A 14983-nucleotide genomic window follows, 5' to 3' on the forward strand; every position below is an offset into this window, starting at 1 on the left:
CCCTTCCATCTCTCATGGCCCCCATTCCCACAACCATGACCTAGTATTATGAACTGAATGTTTGGGCTCCTCCCCCAATTCATACCTTGAAACCCTCCCCCACAATGTGATGGTATTAGAAGGGCCTTTGGGAGGTGATTAGGATTAGATAAAGTCATGAGGGTGGTGCCTTCACAACTGGGATTAGTGCTTTCATAAGAGTCACTCCACGTTGTGAGGTTGTAAGGAAAAGTTGGCAGTTGGCAACCAGAATAAGGGTCCTCACTGGAACTTGACTAGGCTGCAAAGCTGATCTCCTATTTCCAGTCTTCTGACGGCAAGAAATAAACTTCTGGTGTTTATAAGCTACCCAAGCTATGGTATTCTGTTATAGCTGCCCAAACAGACTAAGACACCAAAAGAATTTCTTTTTCAGAGCTGATGTTATTTACATGAAAAAGTAAATAATTCTGAGCCCAAGGATCTTAACCCTTCAAAGAAACATTTGCATTCTCAAAGAAGTGTTTGCTAATGCTTTCCCAGCTGGTATATTATGCTAGCTTATTTTAGGCTCAACTCTCTGCTATTTCCTGTCTACTTCACAGAACACTGCTGCTTGTTTTTCTCTGAAAATCTATTTAGAAGATAAAAATAAGAGATATCTCCTAGGGCATCACCACACTTTGGCCCTGACTCTTGTGTCCCAGTAGTTTTGTGAGGATGAGGGAGCAGGGATTAGGGTTCTCATTAAACCTTCTTTCTTCGCCTGCAAACATGTCTAGTCGACCTTCTAGCTATAGGTTTTTGTCCTTGTATTCCTCAACAAATTTCTAGAGTGAATGGCCTCTACTCCTTCCTCCACCCCATCTCCTTGCTCATTCCTCAGCCTTGCTGTCTGGCCTCTGTTCCCACCACTCCACTCTCCAGCATAGCCAAAAGACCAATTGCACTGACTTGTTTAGTCAGCTCACACCTTTCAACCACTACATTTTGACCTCTGTTCCCCCTTTCCACTGAAATTGCTCTTTCCTGAGACACCAATCTTTCCCTTCTATGATATCCAATAATGCTATCTCAGTTGACCTCTTGGCAGTGTTTGGTTTGATCTTCAGTATAGTTGACCTCTCCTCATAATTGATATACTCTTCTCCTGTTTTCTAAAACACTGATCTTTTCTGGTTTTTCTTCCTACTTCTTTGGCAAATGTTTCCCAGCCTTCATTGTTGTTTCTTCTCCCACCTATTCCTTAAATATTGATATTATTTAGGGACCTATTTTAGGCCCTTTTGTGTTTTTCACTTAGTGAATAGTAATACCAACCGTCTCATGGCCAAGAAAAAACTGGATATTTTTCTTGACTCTTCTTTCCCACTCCTCTATCCCATCAAAGCATTCAACAAATCTTCTACCTCTACCTTTTGAGTCCATTTACATTTCTCAATCCACATGGATACTATTTAGGACCAGGTCTCCTGAATCTCATTGCCCTTTTTTCTCCTTTCTTCTCTATTTCCACACGACTGCTAGAGTGATCTTTATAAAATTAAAATCTGATAGTTCCCCAACTTAAAACCCTTCAGCTGCTTCCTATGACTCTCTGGATAGTCCAGACTCCTTAATGTGATCCTCAGGCACAAAATAATTGACCTTATTTTTTCAGCCTCTTCTCCTGCTGTTAGATTCATCTAGTGTTTTCTGCTCTGGTGGACGTTGTTCTCACTCTAAATTGGACTTTCCTGTTGCATGGAAATGCTCCTCCTGATTCCCTGCCTCCAGTCTCCTGCCACTTAGAGGTCACTTTCTGCTAGGATCTTACTCTGACCCCCAAAGTCTAGGTAAAGTGTTTTGGAACTTTTCTGGATGCCATAACATCCTTTGCTTTCCTACCTTCTCCATAACAGTTCTCATTTTGCAGGGGACTTGTACATTTACCTGTCTGTATTCCTCACTGGACCATAGACTCTGTGATATCAGAAACCATTGATCTTGTTTATCTCTGCAACCCCAATACCTCATACAGTGCCTGGCACATATTAGGTTCTCCATAACAATTTGCTAAATTGATGACTGCCAATTCTGTCTTAAACCTGGCCTATTTCCTATAATTTAGCTGCTTGCTGAGAATTTCTATCTCAGTTTCTAGCTAGTACCCTCACTTCAATATACCCCAAATTGAACTCCACTTCCTTCAAAACTCCAGACTCTTTTTTTTTAACTCATGGCAACTCTATTATTCCAGTCCCTTGGGCTCCAAAAGGGTTTGGCATCATCTCTGACTCCTCTTTGCCCTTGCCAGCCACATCAGTGAGTTGTCAAGCCTGTAGATTGTACTTTTTCAAAATGTCTCCAATCTCTCTTTTACTATGCCCACTCCCACAAACCTGATATAAAAGATCTGTTACATTTTTACTAGATGACTAAAATAGATAGTCTCATGGGTTTGTCTCCAATCTCCTTTCAACCTATCCCATTATTAGATTAATTTCTGTAAAGTATAGTTCCACTTATATCACTTTCTTATTCACAATCTCAAAGATTCCCTATTCTCTGTTTAGTTAAAAACCAAACGCTTGGCCTAACACTTAAGGCCTAATCTGGCTTTTCATCTTTATTTCTTATGATTTTCATGTAAGAATGTGATGCTTCATTCAAACCACACTATTCCACCAGTAAGTCCTATATTTTTCTTCCTGGGCTCTTTTGATTGCACTCCCCCCCATTAGTGAATGTCCTCCTTTCCATCCTTTTTCTTCATATGTTGGAAGCCTTCCCATGCATCAAGATTCTTCAGAGAGGCAGCCTCCACCATAAAACTTTTTCTACTTTCACTTGGTGAAATATGATCTCTCTTACTTTTAAATCCCCAGAGTTCCTTGTTTCTCTCATATGGTATGCATCGGAACCATATCAGTACTTGACCTTTATTATAATCATATGACTCTAATACTTTTTTTCTCTTCCTATAAATTCACTGAAGATATGGATGATGGCTTACTTATTTTTGTTATCATCCTACCCCAGCACCAACTATTGCTCCCTTTGTACATGGCAATATATATATGCCAGAATTCATAAGGTCTTATGCACTGACTCCATGAAGAATAGAGAAAGGCCCATCCCTCTGTTCTCTTCTTCGCATATATTTATCAGGAAACATACACTAATACATTAATTACGGCTATACTTTAAAAAATTTTTTTAAAGATTTTATTTATTTATTTGACAGAGAGAGAGAGAGAACACAAGCAGGGGGAGCAGCGGAGGGAGAGGGAGAAGCAGGCTCCCCGCTGAGCAGAGAGCCCAGTGTGGGGCTTGATCCCAGGACCCCGGGATCATGACCTAAGCTGAAGGCAGATGCTTAACTGACTGAGCCACCCAGGCGCCCCTTGGCTATACTTTTATATTTCTATGTTATCTAAGACATGTCTCACTCTTTCAGCTCATAACCCTTTTGTAAACTAAGACTAGAGACACTGCTGGATCAGCTCCATGCTCTCCTGTATATTGGCGGAACTCCCTTTATAGAACTGTACACCTACTAAAGGGGGCCTCTCCCAGGAATCATCTGTTTCTCTATGTCCCCTGGGGCTTTAGACAGATCCCAACTCCTGGGCAACTTCAAAGAGCCCAGCTCTTCCCAGGTAAGGTTCATGTTCACATTTCCAGATTAAGTTGCTAGCCTCTCTGGGACTTGGGAAAGAGGGGAGGTTGTTCTTAGCCTGAACAAAAGGGACTTCATGACTGAGTTGTTCCCCAGGGAGAACAAACAAGGCCATGTTTGCCCTTACTAGGGCACATTTGCAAGCTGAAAAGGATGGGCATATTCATTTATTTCCTGTTTAGAGAGATGGGGTGCCCAGCTGGGGTGGTTACCAGGTTCACAAAGAAACAGGCAAATTTTGGCAAGGCTTTGGGAGACCTAGCAACAAAACCCACTTCCCCCACCCCTTTCACATCCATTTGAAATTCAGGTTGCTTCAAAGCAGCATGAAATCCATGGGAAATTCTTGTGCCCTTTCAACAAATCTGTTCTATGAAGGGAGATGACTCAGTCTCCTTTGCCCCCAAAAGCCAGAGCCAACTCTGGCTACCAGCAGTCTTGGCTTCACAAAAGAACAGTTTACCCCAGGTCCCCTCCCTGACTCCAATCAGTCTCCTTGCTGCTTCAAATGGCATCAAAGAGGGTTGTGTGTACTCTGTTTAATTATCACTGTGCTTCTGGAAATACCTTTTTGATGCTCTGTGTGTGGAATGTGCTCATTTTTATAAGTAGACATCTCTACTTGCCAAGTAGAGGAGGCCAATGCAAATGATAGAATTCTTCTTCCTTTACATTGAATGGACTTTTTTTTTCTTTTTCAAACTGGGCAGATCGGCTCTGGCCAGTTATGAACTGATTCTGCTGACTCTTGGTAATTTGCCTGTTAATTAAATTGGGAACTGTTTGCTTTCTGTGGTTCAGTAGAAAGGATTTATAAGTTTAATGTGTGTGTATGCCTGTCTGTATTTCTCTTTTTATAAAATGTGTCTGCATACTCTTTGTACTGGTCTGTAAATCAGTCTTGAATTGGCCCGGAGCAAGAGTGCTGATGGAAAATTGAGACCCAGAGACACATTTCATTGTCTGATGGATGGGAGAGGCCACCAGTCATGTTGCCTAATTTTTCTCAGAAGGAGGAGGGGTTGCATGTCTGCTCAGAGGAAATAAATCACAGAGTCAGAGGTCAGATGTCATTAGTCTATAAAGCTTTATGACTGGTTTCTGACAGTTATTTCTCTTGGATGGAAAAGCAGGAGATCGAAAACTGTGCTTATTCTCTTTCTTATGTCCTATCTCTCTCTCTGAGTTTAATTTTCTTGTTACATTCAATCCCCAAACATTGCTTTCTCAGCATTTCTTTTATTTATTCTTCCTTATCTCATTCCTTTTAACTCCAGCACCCATTTACCTTTTCTCAGTCATGTTATTACTGTTTTATTTGTTTCAGTCAGCTCTTCATCCTTCTCTAGGAACTTACTGTTAGTGACACTTTGCTTATTGACGAATTCCTGCCTCCTTGAAGAAATGTTGAATTAAATTATAGGAATAAACTCTTTTGTGCTCTTGTAATTTTTTTCTATTATTAAGTTTATTTTCTTAATTCCATATTTATTTTTTTTATTTCTACATTTTACTTTGGCTAGATGAAGGGATATAGACAGAAGGAGAACAATAGCTATACATTTTTTTACATTTATTTCTAATTCTTGCTTCTATTTTATTCAAAAATATGAAAGGTTTAAATAAAAACGAGGCTAAAATACAGATTTCTCAGCAAATTTAAGAATAAAATGAATCTCAGCACATGCCTCTATGCGATTTATTTGGGAGAATATATTTTTGAATATTAATGGAAAGATGTCCATTTCAATTGTTTAAGCAATGAAAGGAATAAGAATGAAATAAAGAGTAAAGCAACAGAATTGAACAAACCTCACACATACTTTAAAAATATATTAGTCTGGAAGAGAAGTAAAGGAGATCAGAAGCAGAGAGAATATTACAGAATGAATTTGGGATGAATTCTGTGCCCCTTCACATCCATCCCAACCCTCATAAACTGTCAGTTGACCACTATGACATCTCAGCTAAATTGAAGCTCCTTTGAGGCAGCTCTGTGCCTTGCATGTTCTGTGTCTAGTCGCCAGCACAGTTCCTGACACGTGAGTGCTCATAAGTGTGTTCCCAATAAATCAGTGACACAATGAGATGATCAAGGACTTATGATAATGGGGCTCAGATTTCAGGGTTGTCCTGTCTGTCACTGATCTGTTCTCCTCTATCAAGTGGTAGCCCATGTCATACTTCTTGTGGTCCTCCCTGTGTGCTGTGTTTTCTCACTTGAGGCTTCCCACATTGTTCTTTCTGACTGGAGCCAACCTCTTTCTCCACCTACCTTCACCTGCATGTCCTGCTGAGTGTTCAGTTTAGGTGACCTTCCTTAGGGAGTTGGGTGAGGCATTACAGCACATAACATGCATTCAACTCTATTGGACTTGTCTGTACCTCTCTCTAGACTAAGAGCTTCTTGCAAGTAAAAAGAATATGTTACATATTTCTGTATTCCCAGTGTCTAGCATGAGGCAGAATGTGTTTGTTGAGTTAAAAATGAATGAATGAACAAAACAATGAAAAGAAATAGAAAGGAGAGATGAGAAGCAATAATGGTGAGAAGGAATGTACTATTGGAAAGAACTCATCTGCACTTACTTTGAGAATGCAAAGCGCAATCTTATCAGCAAATTGCATTGATTTTGTTCTAGTGCCATCTTATGTGGACCATCTGACTGGATATGTCTGCTGTTCTGGAAAAATGAAAGTAAGTAATAAGACTGGTTAGGACAGGGTGTTCAGGTGGACTGTAAATGACTAGAAGGCACATGACAAATAGTGTAGGTAGGCATGCTCCTGGCCATAAATGGAAAGCAATTTGGTGGGCTGTCCCACACTATCTGCTGGAACTTACTCCCCACTAACTTTTTTTTTTTAAAGATTTTATTTATTTATTTGAGAGAGAGAAAGAATGAGAGACAGAGAGCACGAGAGGGAAGAGGGTCAGAGGGAGAAGCAGACCCCCCCGCTGAGCAGGGAGCCCGATGTGGGACTCGATCCCGGGACTCCAGGATCATGACCTGAGCCGAAGGCAGTCGCTTAACCAACTGAGCCACCCAGGTGCCCTCCCCACTAACTTCTAACACATTTGTTCTCCTTGGGTTAGGTCTATATTTTTATTGACTCCATGAAAAACCTTATTAGTTTCTACCTCACTGCCGTTTCTCACAATGTTTCTCTTTTTTTTTTTCCTTTCCCCTTCCTTATTCCTAAAAAAATCTGATCCTTCAAGGATCAATTCAAGTTTCTCTGCCTCCAGGCTAATTTAAGACTTCCAAACTAGTCTAAGCCTGTCATCTTTAGAACACCTGCAATGTTCCCACATACATTACAACAAGCAATATGGGGTATCATTACGAATAACTTTGTATTGTCCACTGCTTTGTCCACTTATTTTGTCTCCTAACCCCAGACTATAAACCTCAATGCAGGAATTACAATTCAGACTTTTTGTAATTCTTCAAAGCACTTGGCCTGATAACATGTTATTTATTCAATGAATACTTTCTGATCGAGGAAAGTGGGTTTTTAGATAACTTTTAAATATATATGTCTATAAAGTAACATGTTCTCAGACAGCTTTCTGATTATCCTCCCCAAATTTTTGCCTTGTCATAAAATTTGGGGCATCCTGGTTCTATAATTCTATATGTATATAGGCATATAGATAGATATAAATTTAGAGCTGTAGAAATAGCTATTTCACTGTTTTATTGGAAACTTCATATTCAAGGAGTTCTTATACTGGCAAGCTTCTTTTCTCTTATTCAATCCTAAGAGGGTATGATAAATAGTTGTTTACTGCCCTTTGAATAATAGACTGTCACAAATGCTACTTCTGGTTTTCTCCTTTCTCAGCTAAACAACCTTAGCCCCTTTAAATGCCATGAACAGATGCTCAATAATATTACTTGGTGGCTGGGCATAATTTATAGTGCTTATTTATGGAAGTAGATGAAAATAGAAGCATTATGTATTTTTAAAGCTTTTCTCTCACATATGGCATGCTTTACAGGGAGTGAGGAGTTGGATGAATGGAGAGATGAATGCAGCTAATATTCTCATTTCAGTCTCATCTAAAAAGAGGGGAAACATAAGAAACATCAGAATGGAAGTTAAAATGCACAAGATGCTATTTTACTATTAACTCAGACCTTTCTTATGCCAGATGGTGTCAGAGGAAAGCTTTTGTTTTCTTCTTGATGGGTATCTCCTTTGAATTTTGCTAGCGAGACACATTTCTTCTCCTCTCTGTATTCACAGACACTGTGGCCTTCATTCATGCACCTCTTAGATGTAGTAGCTGGTTTAGCATTTCTAGGCATTGTATGCCCTTCTGATTGGTTTCTGGGAGGAGCAATTATGCTGCTTGATCTATTAAAATCTTCAAGGATTTGGATAATCATGCATGCTATCATAACACCCTATAACGGTACTCACCACATTAAAATGCCATTTATCCACTTTCCTGTCTCTCTGAAACCCATACTACACACTCCCAGTTATCAGCAACTCTTTCTGATTTATTTTTCTTTTCTTATCTGGCATAGAGCAAATGCTTACTAAATATTTCTTAAGTACACGAACAAATGAAGAGCAGCAAATTCAAATCTACGTAGATATTTAAAGGAAGTATTTATACTTCCTGGAATCATACGGGACAGAGGGAACATTTACTATAAATAGATGCCTATGCTGTGTCTGGAGCACAACATATGTTACCTCATTTAATCCTTTCAAGAAATTCATGAGCTATTCTCTTTTTGCTACCATTTGTCAGTCATTTACCTATGTGACATACACTCCCTTATATTTTAAAATATCTTCTCATTTAATATTTTTGATGATCCTATGAAGCAGGTATTACTATTACCATTTTTAAAATAAGGAAGTCGAGGTTCAGAGAAGATATGAAGGATTTCAATCCAGATCTATCTAACTCTAAAACCCAAATATTTCCTACTTTACCATAATGACTAAGATACAAAGTGGTTGTGACATATAGGTTATTTATATGACTTTGCTGCTTCCTTTGTTTTTCCTCTAATACCTGTACCTAACACCTTCTCCCTGTGTATCTTGCATTAACTCCCTTCTAGACAGAATACCTTATGATTCATTAGCAAATATAGAGAAACCTATTGGCCATCTTGTAGGTTGGTAGTCTAATGTTAAGTCTGTAAAATACTGCTTTGACTAATAATCCTTGGTCCAGTCAATTGTGATCAGATTGTTAAAGTTACATTTTAGAAAGCTTAGCTACTTTTGCCTAAGGACCTGCCTTGGCAGCTTTTCCCAGAAGGGACCTGTGGATGTGGCAATTACTCAAAATTTCATTAGTGTTCCAGTTGAACATAGAAGATGCTCCCAGAGATAAGTATGAGACCTTCATCAGTAGAGTAATTTTAATCACAGCTTTACTAAATTCTAATTGGATCTACTAGACTTACTTTAAGGAGTCAGGGTAGATTAATTCCAATGTACTGTTACGTCTAAAATATCAGCACAATGTTACATGTAACCATAAATGTGCGTGTGTATGTGTGTGTGTGTGTGTGTGTGTGTGATGTGTATAGTGGGGTAGGGTCAGGGATTTGGAAGCAGAGTGGTGGACTGGAAACATTATTTTAATCTTGCTTTCATACCATAACAGGTTTTGGTGCTGCCCTTCAAGAAAGACATAAGAGTAGAGAAAGGGGAGGGTAACTAAATAAGCAAAAGAGAAAGAGGTCACCATACTAATAAAACTAGATCCTGAGATGGAAGGAAACTTAGGGGTCAGCTAACAACTCTCTAACCCACATGAAATGCCATTTCCATCATCCCCAGGGAGTATCAACTATCATCAAAAGGCTAGATCAGAAGATTATTATTCCTCATTTTGCAAAGATGAAGACCAAGAGGAAAGGAATAAAACTATTAACAGGGGAAGGGTATGGATATGGTAAACATGGATGCAGTCACCTGAGAGCAGAATATCAGACTTAAAGGGACCTCCTGAACCCAAGAGATGGGTGTGTGCTTGTGGCATTTAGACTGGCAGTGATGGAATGTGAATTGAACTTCTTGTCATGAGATCTGGATTTAAATCCAGGCTCCATTATTAGCTAGCTATGTAGCACTGAACTGCATGTGTGACTTCTCATCTATAAAATGAAGGGGCATGGAGCACCTGGGTGGCACAGGTGTTTAAGCATCCGACTCTTGGTTTCAGCTCAGGTCATGATCTCAGGGTCATGAGATCAAGCCCCGCTGAGTGCAGAATCTGCTTAAGAGTCTCTCCCTCTGTCCCTCCCCGTGCTCTCTCTCAAATAAAATAAATAAATAAAATCTTTAAAATGAAGGGGTAAGATTTCTCCAGCAACAAATTACATGATCCTAAAGAAAATATTTACTTCTGACAGTGGGTCAGAAGTTACCCTAAGGTCATATTGACTAAAAATAAAAACAGTTTTTAGGAATGTGGATCTCCTCTACTAAAAATTATGTCATTATTGTGTCTTCCCCACAGGCCTGTTCAAGATCTTCTTCCCTAAGCCCTATATTTTTCTTTATAAGATCAACTTGCTTATTCTAGGACCCTCCCACAGACTCATTGTTGGGTTAGAAAATGATAACATTCACTAGAATAATACCAAGGTTATTATGTAACTCGCACAGGTTGTGCACTGCACAAAGGCACCCAACCAAAGTAGCAAGTGGGGGCTGCAAGCAGTGTGCCTTTGTGTGGATGCATCCACCTGAAAGCAGGCATGCCTTTTACTAATTCACTCTAAGGTGCAGTATGGGCTTCTGGTGTTCTGGGAGGTGGGATTTACCCATTTGTTCCATGATCTGAAAAGGCCTTAATTATACCAATACTATGAACATCCATTTCCCAATGTTGAACATGTATCAGAAACTAATTACAGGGAATTTTCTCTTTGGGGCTAAAAAAGGAATGATCATATCAGTTCCACTTAAGGGGCAAAACATTCTAGGCAGCTCAGATTAAACTTTTGCATCCACCTGTTTTGTTGGAATATAGTACATTATTGTAGGAGGACACATTTTTTAAGCAAAAATTATTGATCGAAATTTCCTTAGGGCTAACTTGCACTGAATCCCCACTGAATGATCTCAAAGGACTAAAGCAAATTACATGTGTTGCATTAGGCCTTAGCATGCACACTACAAGTCAAAAGCAGATCCAAACACTCTTCATATGTGCCATGCCTAGCAGAAAAAGGAAAATCTCACTGAAGCACTTGTTGATATTGCTTCTCCCTCAGGAAGAATTTCATAGACTTTTCTGCAGATACTCAGCAACCTATTTGTGGTTTGGGGTGCAAATGTGGTATGTAAGGCTGCCCTAGCATTTCGTGGAAAATGTAAATTGTCCAAGCTCCCTTCCAAATCAAATCAGACTGAAAATAGCTCCCATAGCTCTCCCTTGAACCATAAGATGTTCCCATTAGTGTCAATTAATGCTGAGACCCTGGCAGGCTGTATGCATGATTCATTAATGAGAAGCCTCATTTACAGCCGAGAAAGCAATGCAATGGAACAGCTGTGGTAATTTCTCACCTCCTGTACACAGACCCATGCCCTGGAAACTGCTGACCTCTCACCATAGATAAGCTTCTCTCCCTCTGGTCTATGACAGTGTGTGCTCCAGGGACAGTGGACAATGGCCACAATGATGGTGAAATCCTGCCAAATATTCCAGCTTCCATGCTTACTTGAGACCAAATGTGAGTCTGTGACTCTAACCCTCCCTTCTCAAGTGAAATTCCTAATTCAATTAAGGATGGTACAGAGAAGCCAAGACCTCTATTACTCTGCAGCACATTGATTTTCTACAAGGTTCCCACTTCATCGACACCCTCTAAATCTGTAGAATATCCTGTGCGTCTTATTACTAACATGGCTCCAGTAATCAAAATGGCTCAACTAATTTATAACTCTGCTCTGCTCTTTAATTTTGCCTATATATTTTATGGGTATGACTCCAGATACCATAGGAATTTATTAAGTGGTAACAGACAAGTCACCATTTTTTTTCCTATCCAGCTGCTTCTTTCCTATTCTCCAGTGTAAACAGGAGTACAAACAAGAAGTGGCTGGAATGCTGGGTGACAGCCACAGTCTCCCAAATCTGCCAGTCAGAAGAGTGGGGAGAAAGTCCGCCCAAGTCCAAGAAGCCAAGTAAGAATAATGCTCATCAAAATGAGAAAGGAGCTCTCTCTGCCTTTGAGGGAAGAACACTCAAGACCCAGAAATCTCTTATCCATGAACTCGGCAAGCATCTTTCTGCACACTCCTACCCTTTCTGCTCCTAGAAGTAAGCAATGAGACACTCATCAACAGAGGTGTTTTAAGCCCTGCTTTTCTTAAAGCAGAATCAAATTCTAAACAAAAATATTTGGGTTTTAATTTCCATTTATTTCAAGTGGGAGTTGGGCTGAAATATATGTGTACTTCCTACAAAAAATAGTGTAAGTACCTTTGAAGGGGAAATGTTTATGCCATTTAGGAGAACCAACTGTTTTTCAAGCACCATTAAGTCTTTTAGAAATAGTACACTTGATCCCAGCAGAGCTTTTAACAAGCATGTGACCTCAGACAAACCCCTAAACCTCTATAGGCCTCAGTCTGTTCATCTGTAAAATGAGAGCATTAGATTAGGTTTTCTCTATGGATACTTATAGCTCTAAGAGACTACGATTCTATATGTTAATTGCAAATGATTCTTACCTGGGTGATAAAAATCAGTGGCCCAAAACACTCTTGGAATGAAAGCTGTTTTCAGCTTTTTTTTTTTTTTTCTTCTCCTGGATGAAGATGGAAAGAGCAATCATTACCTGGGGCCTTGGGGGCTCCTTGCTTGTACTCAGGCTTCCCGAAAAGTTGAGATGCATTAACTGGCTATCTTCTGGGTCTAAATCTGCTTCTAAATTGATTGGGGATTTTACATTTTCCCTATGAGATCCAGCAATGGCTAGGGACTCAAAAGAAGTTATAGTTAAACCAGGAGATATAGTTCTGCTCCCTGGAGGGCTCTAACTAGAACAAGCCTCAACCCTGCTCAAGCCTCTGGTAATTTTCTAGAGGATGGAGAGACCAAAAATTATCCAGGCAAGTTGGACATTGCTGATATGTTTAAATAAACTAGGGCAGAATTTTATATATCTCATAGAGTCCAGATGATGTTAAGTAAATTGTATTAACTATACTAAGATGTATCATTAACCATCTGTACCCAGTACAGCTAAGGTTATCCATGAGGCTATATCCTTTTTATGTTTGTGACTTGTCATTTGTTTTATTTATTTATTTATTTATTTATTTATTTATTTATTTATTTAAAAGATTTTATTTATTTATTTGACACAGAGAGAGAGATAGCGAGAGCAGGAACACAGGCAGGGGGAGTGGGAGAAGGAGAAGCAGGCTTCCTGCTGAGCAGGGAGCCGGATGCGGGGCTCGATCCCAGGACCCTGGGATCATGACCTGAGCCAAAGGCAGATGCTTAACGACTGAGCCACCCAGGCGCCCCCTGTCATTTGTTTTAAATATATATTAATACTTGGAAGGATTCAGTGGCTATAATGCTTTTTAATGCTTTTTATTTTTTATAAGGCTATGTAGTCAGATTAAGCAAAGGTTAATAATATCAGTTTGTTCTTTTCAGAGCAAAGTAGAAGACCATGAACTTATGGACAGAAGTTTCACAGAGTTAACTGAGTCCTTAAAAACCTCTACTGCAAAGTATGATGGGACCTTGGCTTCATTCCCTCAATGGCTGTATCTGTGGAGTAAATGCTATAATTTCATTTCTTGTGCAAACTATTCAGATAATCCTTCATACAGAATTATAGCTCCTATTAAAAATGTGTATTCTTTCCCAAAGCCTTTTTCCTCTCGTTTTAATATGAAACAATTGAGAGTTATATCAGCGCTTTGGGAAAGAATTATTATCCTTGTCAACATCCTTAGGGCACCTGATTAATATAAGAACCACTTCCTCCTGACTGATGATAATACAGGCGGCAGCAGCCTTCCCCAAACAACTGTGTAATTCAAGTCCTTTGTATCTAGTGTGTTTTTTGACAGACTGGTCAATAGTGCCTGCTGAAAAAAGTATTTCTCTCAATTTCAATCACAAAGTAACCTCTAAGGAAGTTCTCGAGTCTGGTAAGTAGGCTAGACTTAAAACCTCAGACTCATCTGTGACACTCTTGCCTCAACAGAGATGCTGAATACCAACGAGGAAGCTGATACAAGGGAACCGAGAATGAATGACAGCAAAAGGTCATGTACTGCAGTGCAGAGGAAGACAAGCAGGTGAACAGTAAAAACCTTAAATTCTTTTACATGATAATACAAGAAATAATAAAAGTTATCATGTATTGAACACTTACCTAATGCCACAAAATCTTCTAAGTGCTTTAATATATTAGCTAATTTAATCCTGACATAAACCTTATAAAGTAGTTAATAGGACTGAAATATATAAAAAGTTTTCTGTCATATTTATTTTACTTGATAGTGTTTGGCTTGCATTTTCCTATATCATTTTTTTAAATTTGATTTTTTTTTTTAAAGCAAATGACATTCTGTCATTTATGTCAGCTGTGATTTTGTTCATTCATTCCAGTATTACAGACTTGGCTTGGAAATTCCCCTTTGTAAAGAAAGAGCAGAGAAAATTCAGAATATATGGCAGGAGATAGGTAAGATAAGTATAGATTTATTGTGTAGTTTCTTGGTGGTTTCAATGGCATAAGTGCTTTTTCTTTGATAGGTCTTTAATTATGTTTGTGATTACGCCAAAATTGCAAGGGATAGGTTTGGCACCTGTTATGGGCTATACTGTGCCCCCCCCCCGACCTCCACCAAATTCATATGTTGAAGTGCTAACCCTCAACCTCGGGATAGGACTGTATATGGAGACAAAGTCTTCAAAGATGTGAGTAAGTTAAAGTGAGGCCCTGAGGGTGGGCCCCAATCCAACCTGACTGATATCCTTATGGGAAGAGGAAATCTGAACACAGAGATAGACCCCAAAGGCACATGAACCTGCACAGAAGAAAGACCATGTGAAGAGGCAGTGAGTGGCCATCTGCAAGCCATAGAGAGTGATCTCAGAAGAAACCAAGCCTGTTGGCACTTTGATCTTGGACTTACAGTCTCTAGTACTATTGGAAAATTAGTTGCAGTTGTTTAAGCCATCCAATCTGTGGTATTGTTATGCAGCCCAAACAGACTAATACAAGTGCCAGAGAGTGAAAATACAGGTGTTAGCTATTTTCAATTTAGCCATTCCCCTTTACTTGGCTCAAATAAATTTGCATTGAAGATAAAAACAGG

At 39.3% G+C, this 14983-nt stretch overlaps 1 long non-coding RNA gene across 1 annotated transcript in view; it reads right to left on the reverse strand.

The window, feature by feature from the left end:
- The window catches only part of LOC116640704, a 127118-nt gene that overhangs the window by 48823 nt on the left and 63312 nt on the right, over positions 1 to 14983 (reverse strand). Inside the window, exons 7-8 of the long non-coding RNA XR_004301045.1 lie at positions 12368 to 12444; positions 6230 to 6324 (exon numbers count right to left, since the gene is read on the reverse strand). This is a non-coding gene — a long non-coding RNA (uncharacterized LOC116640704). The remainder of the gene's footprint in view (positions 1 to 6229; positions 6325 to 12367; positions 12445 to 14983) is intronic.

This window comes from Phoca vitulina, unplaced genomic scaffold, assembly GCF_004348235.1.
Source record: "Phoca vitulina isolate PV1807 unplaced genomic scaffold, GSC_HSeal_1.0 scaffold20, whole genome shotgun sequence".
NCBI classification, from domain to species: domain Eukaryota; kingdom Metazoa; phylum Chordata; class Mammalia; order Carnivora; family Phocidae; genus Phoca; species Phoca vitulina.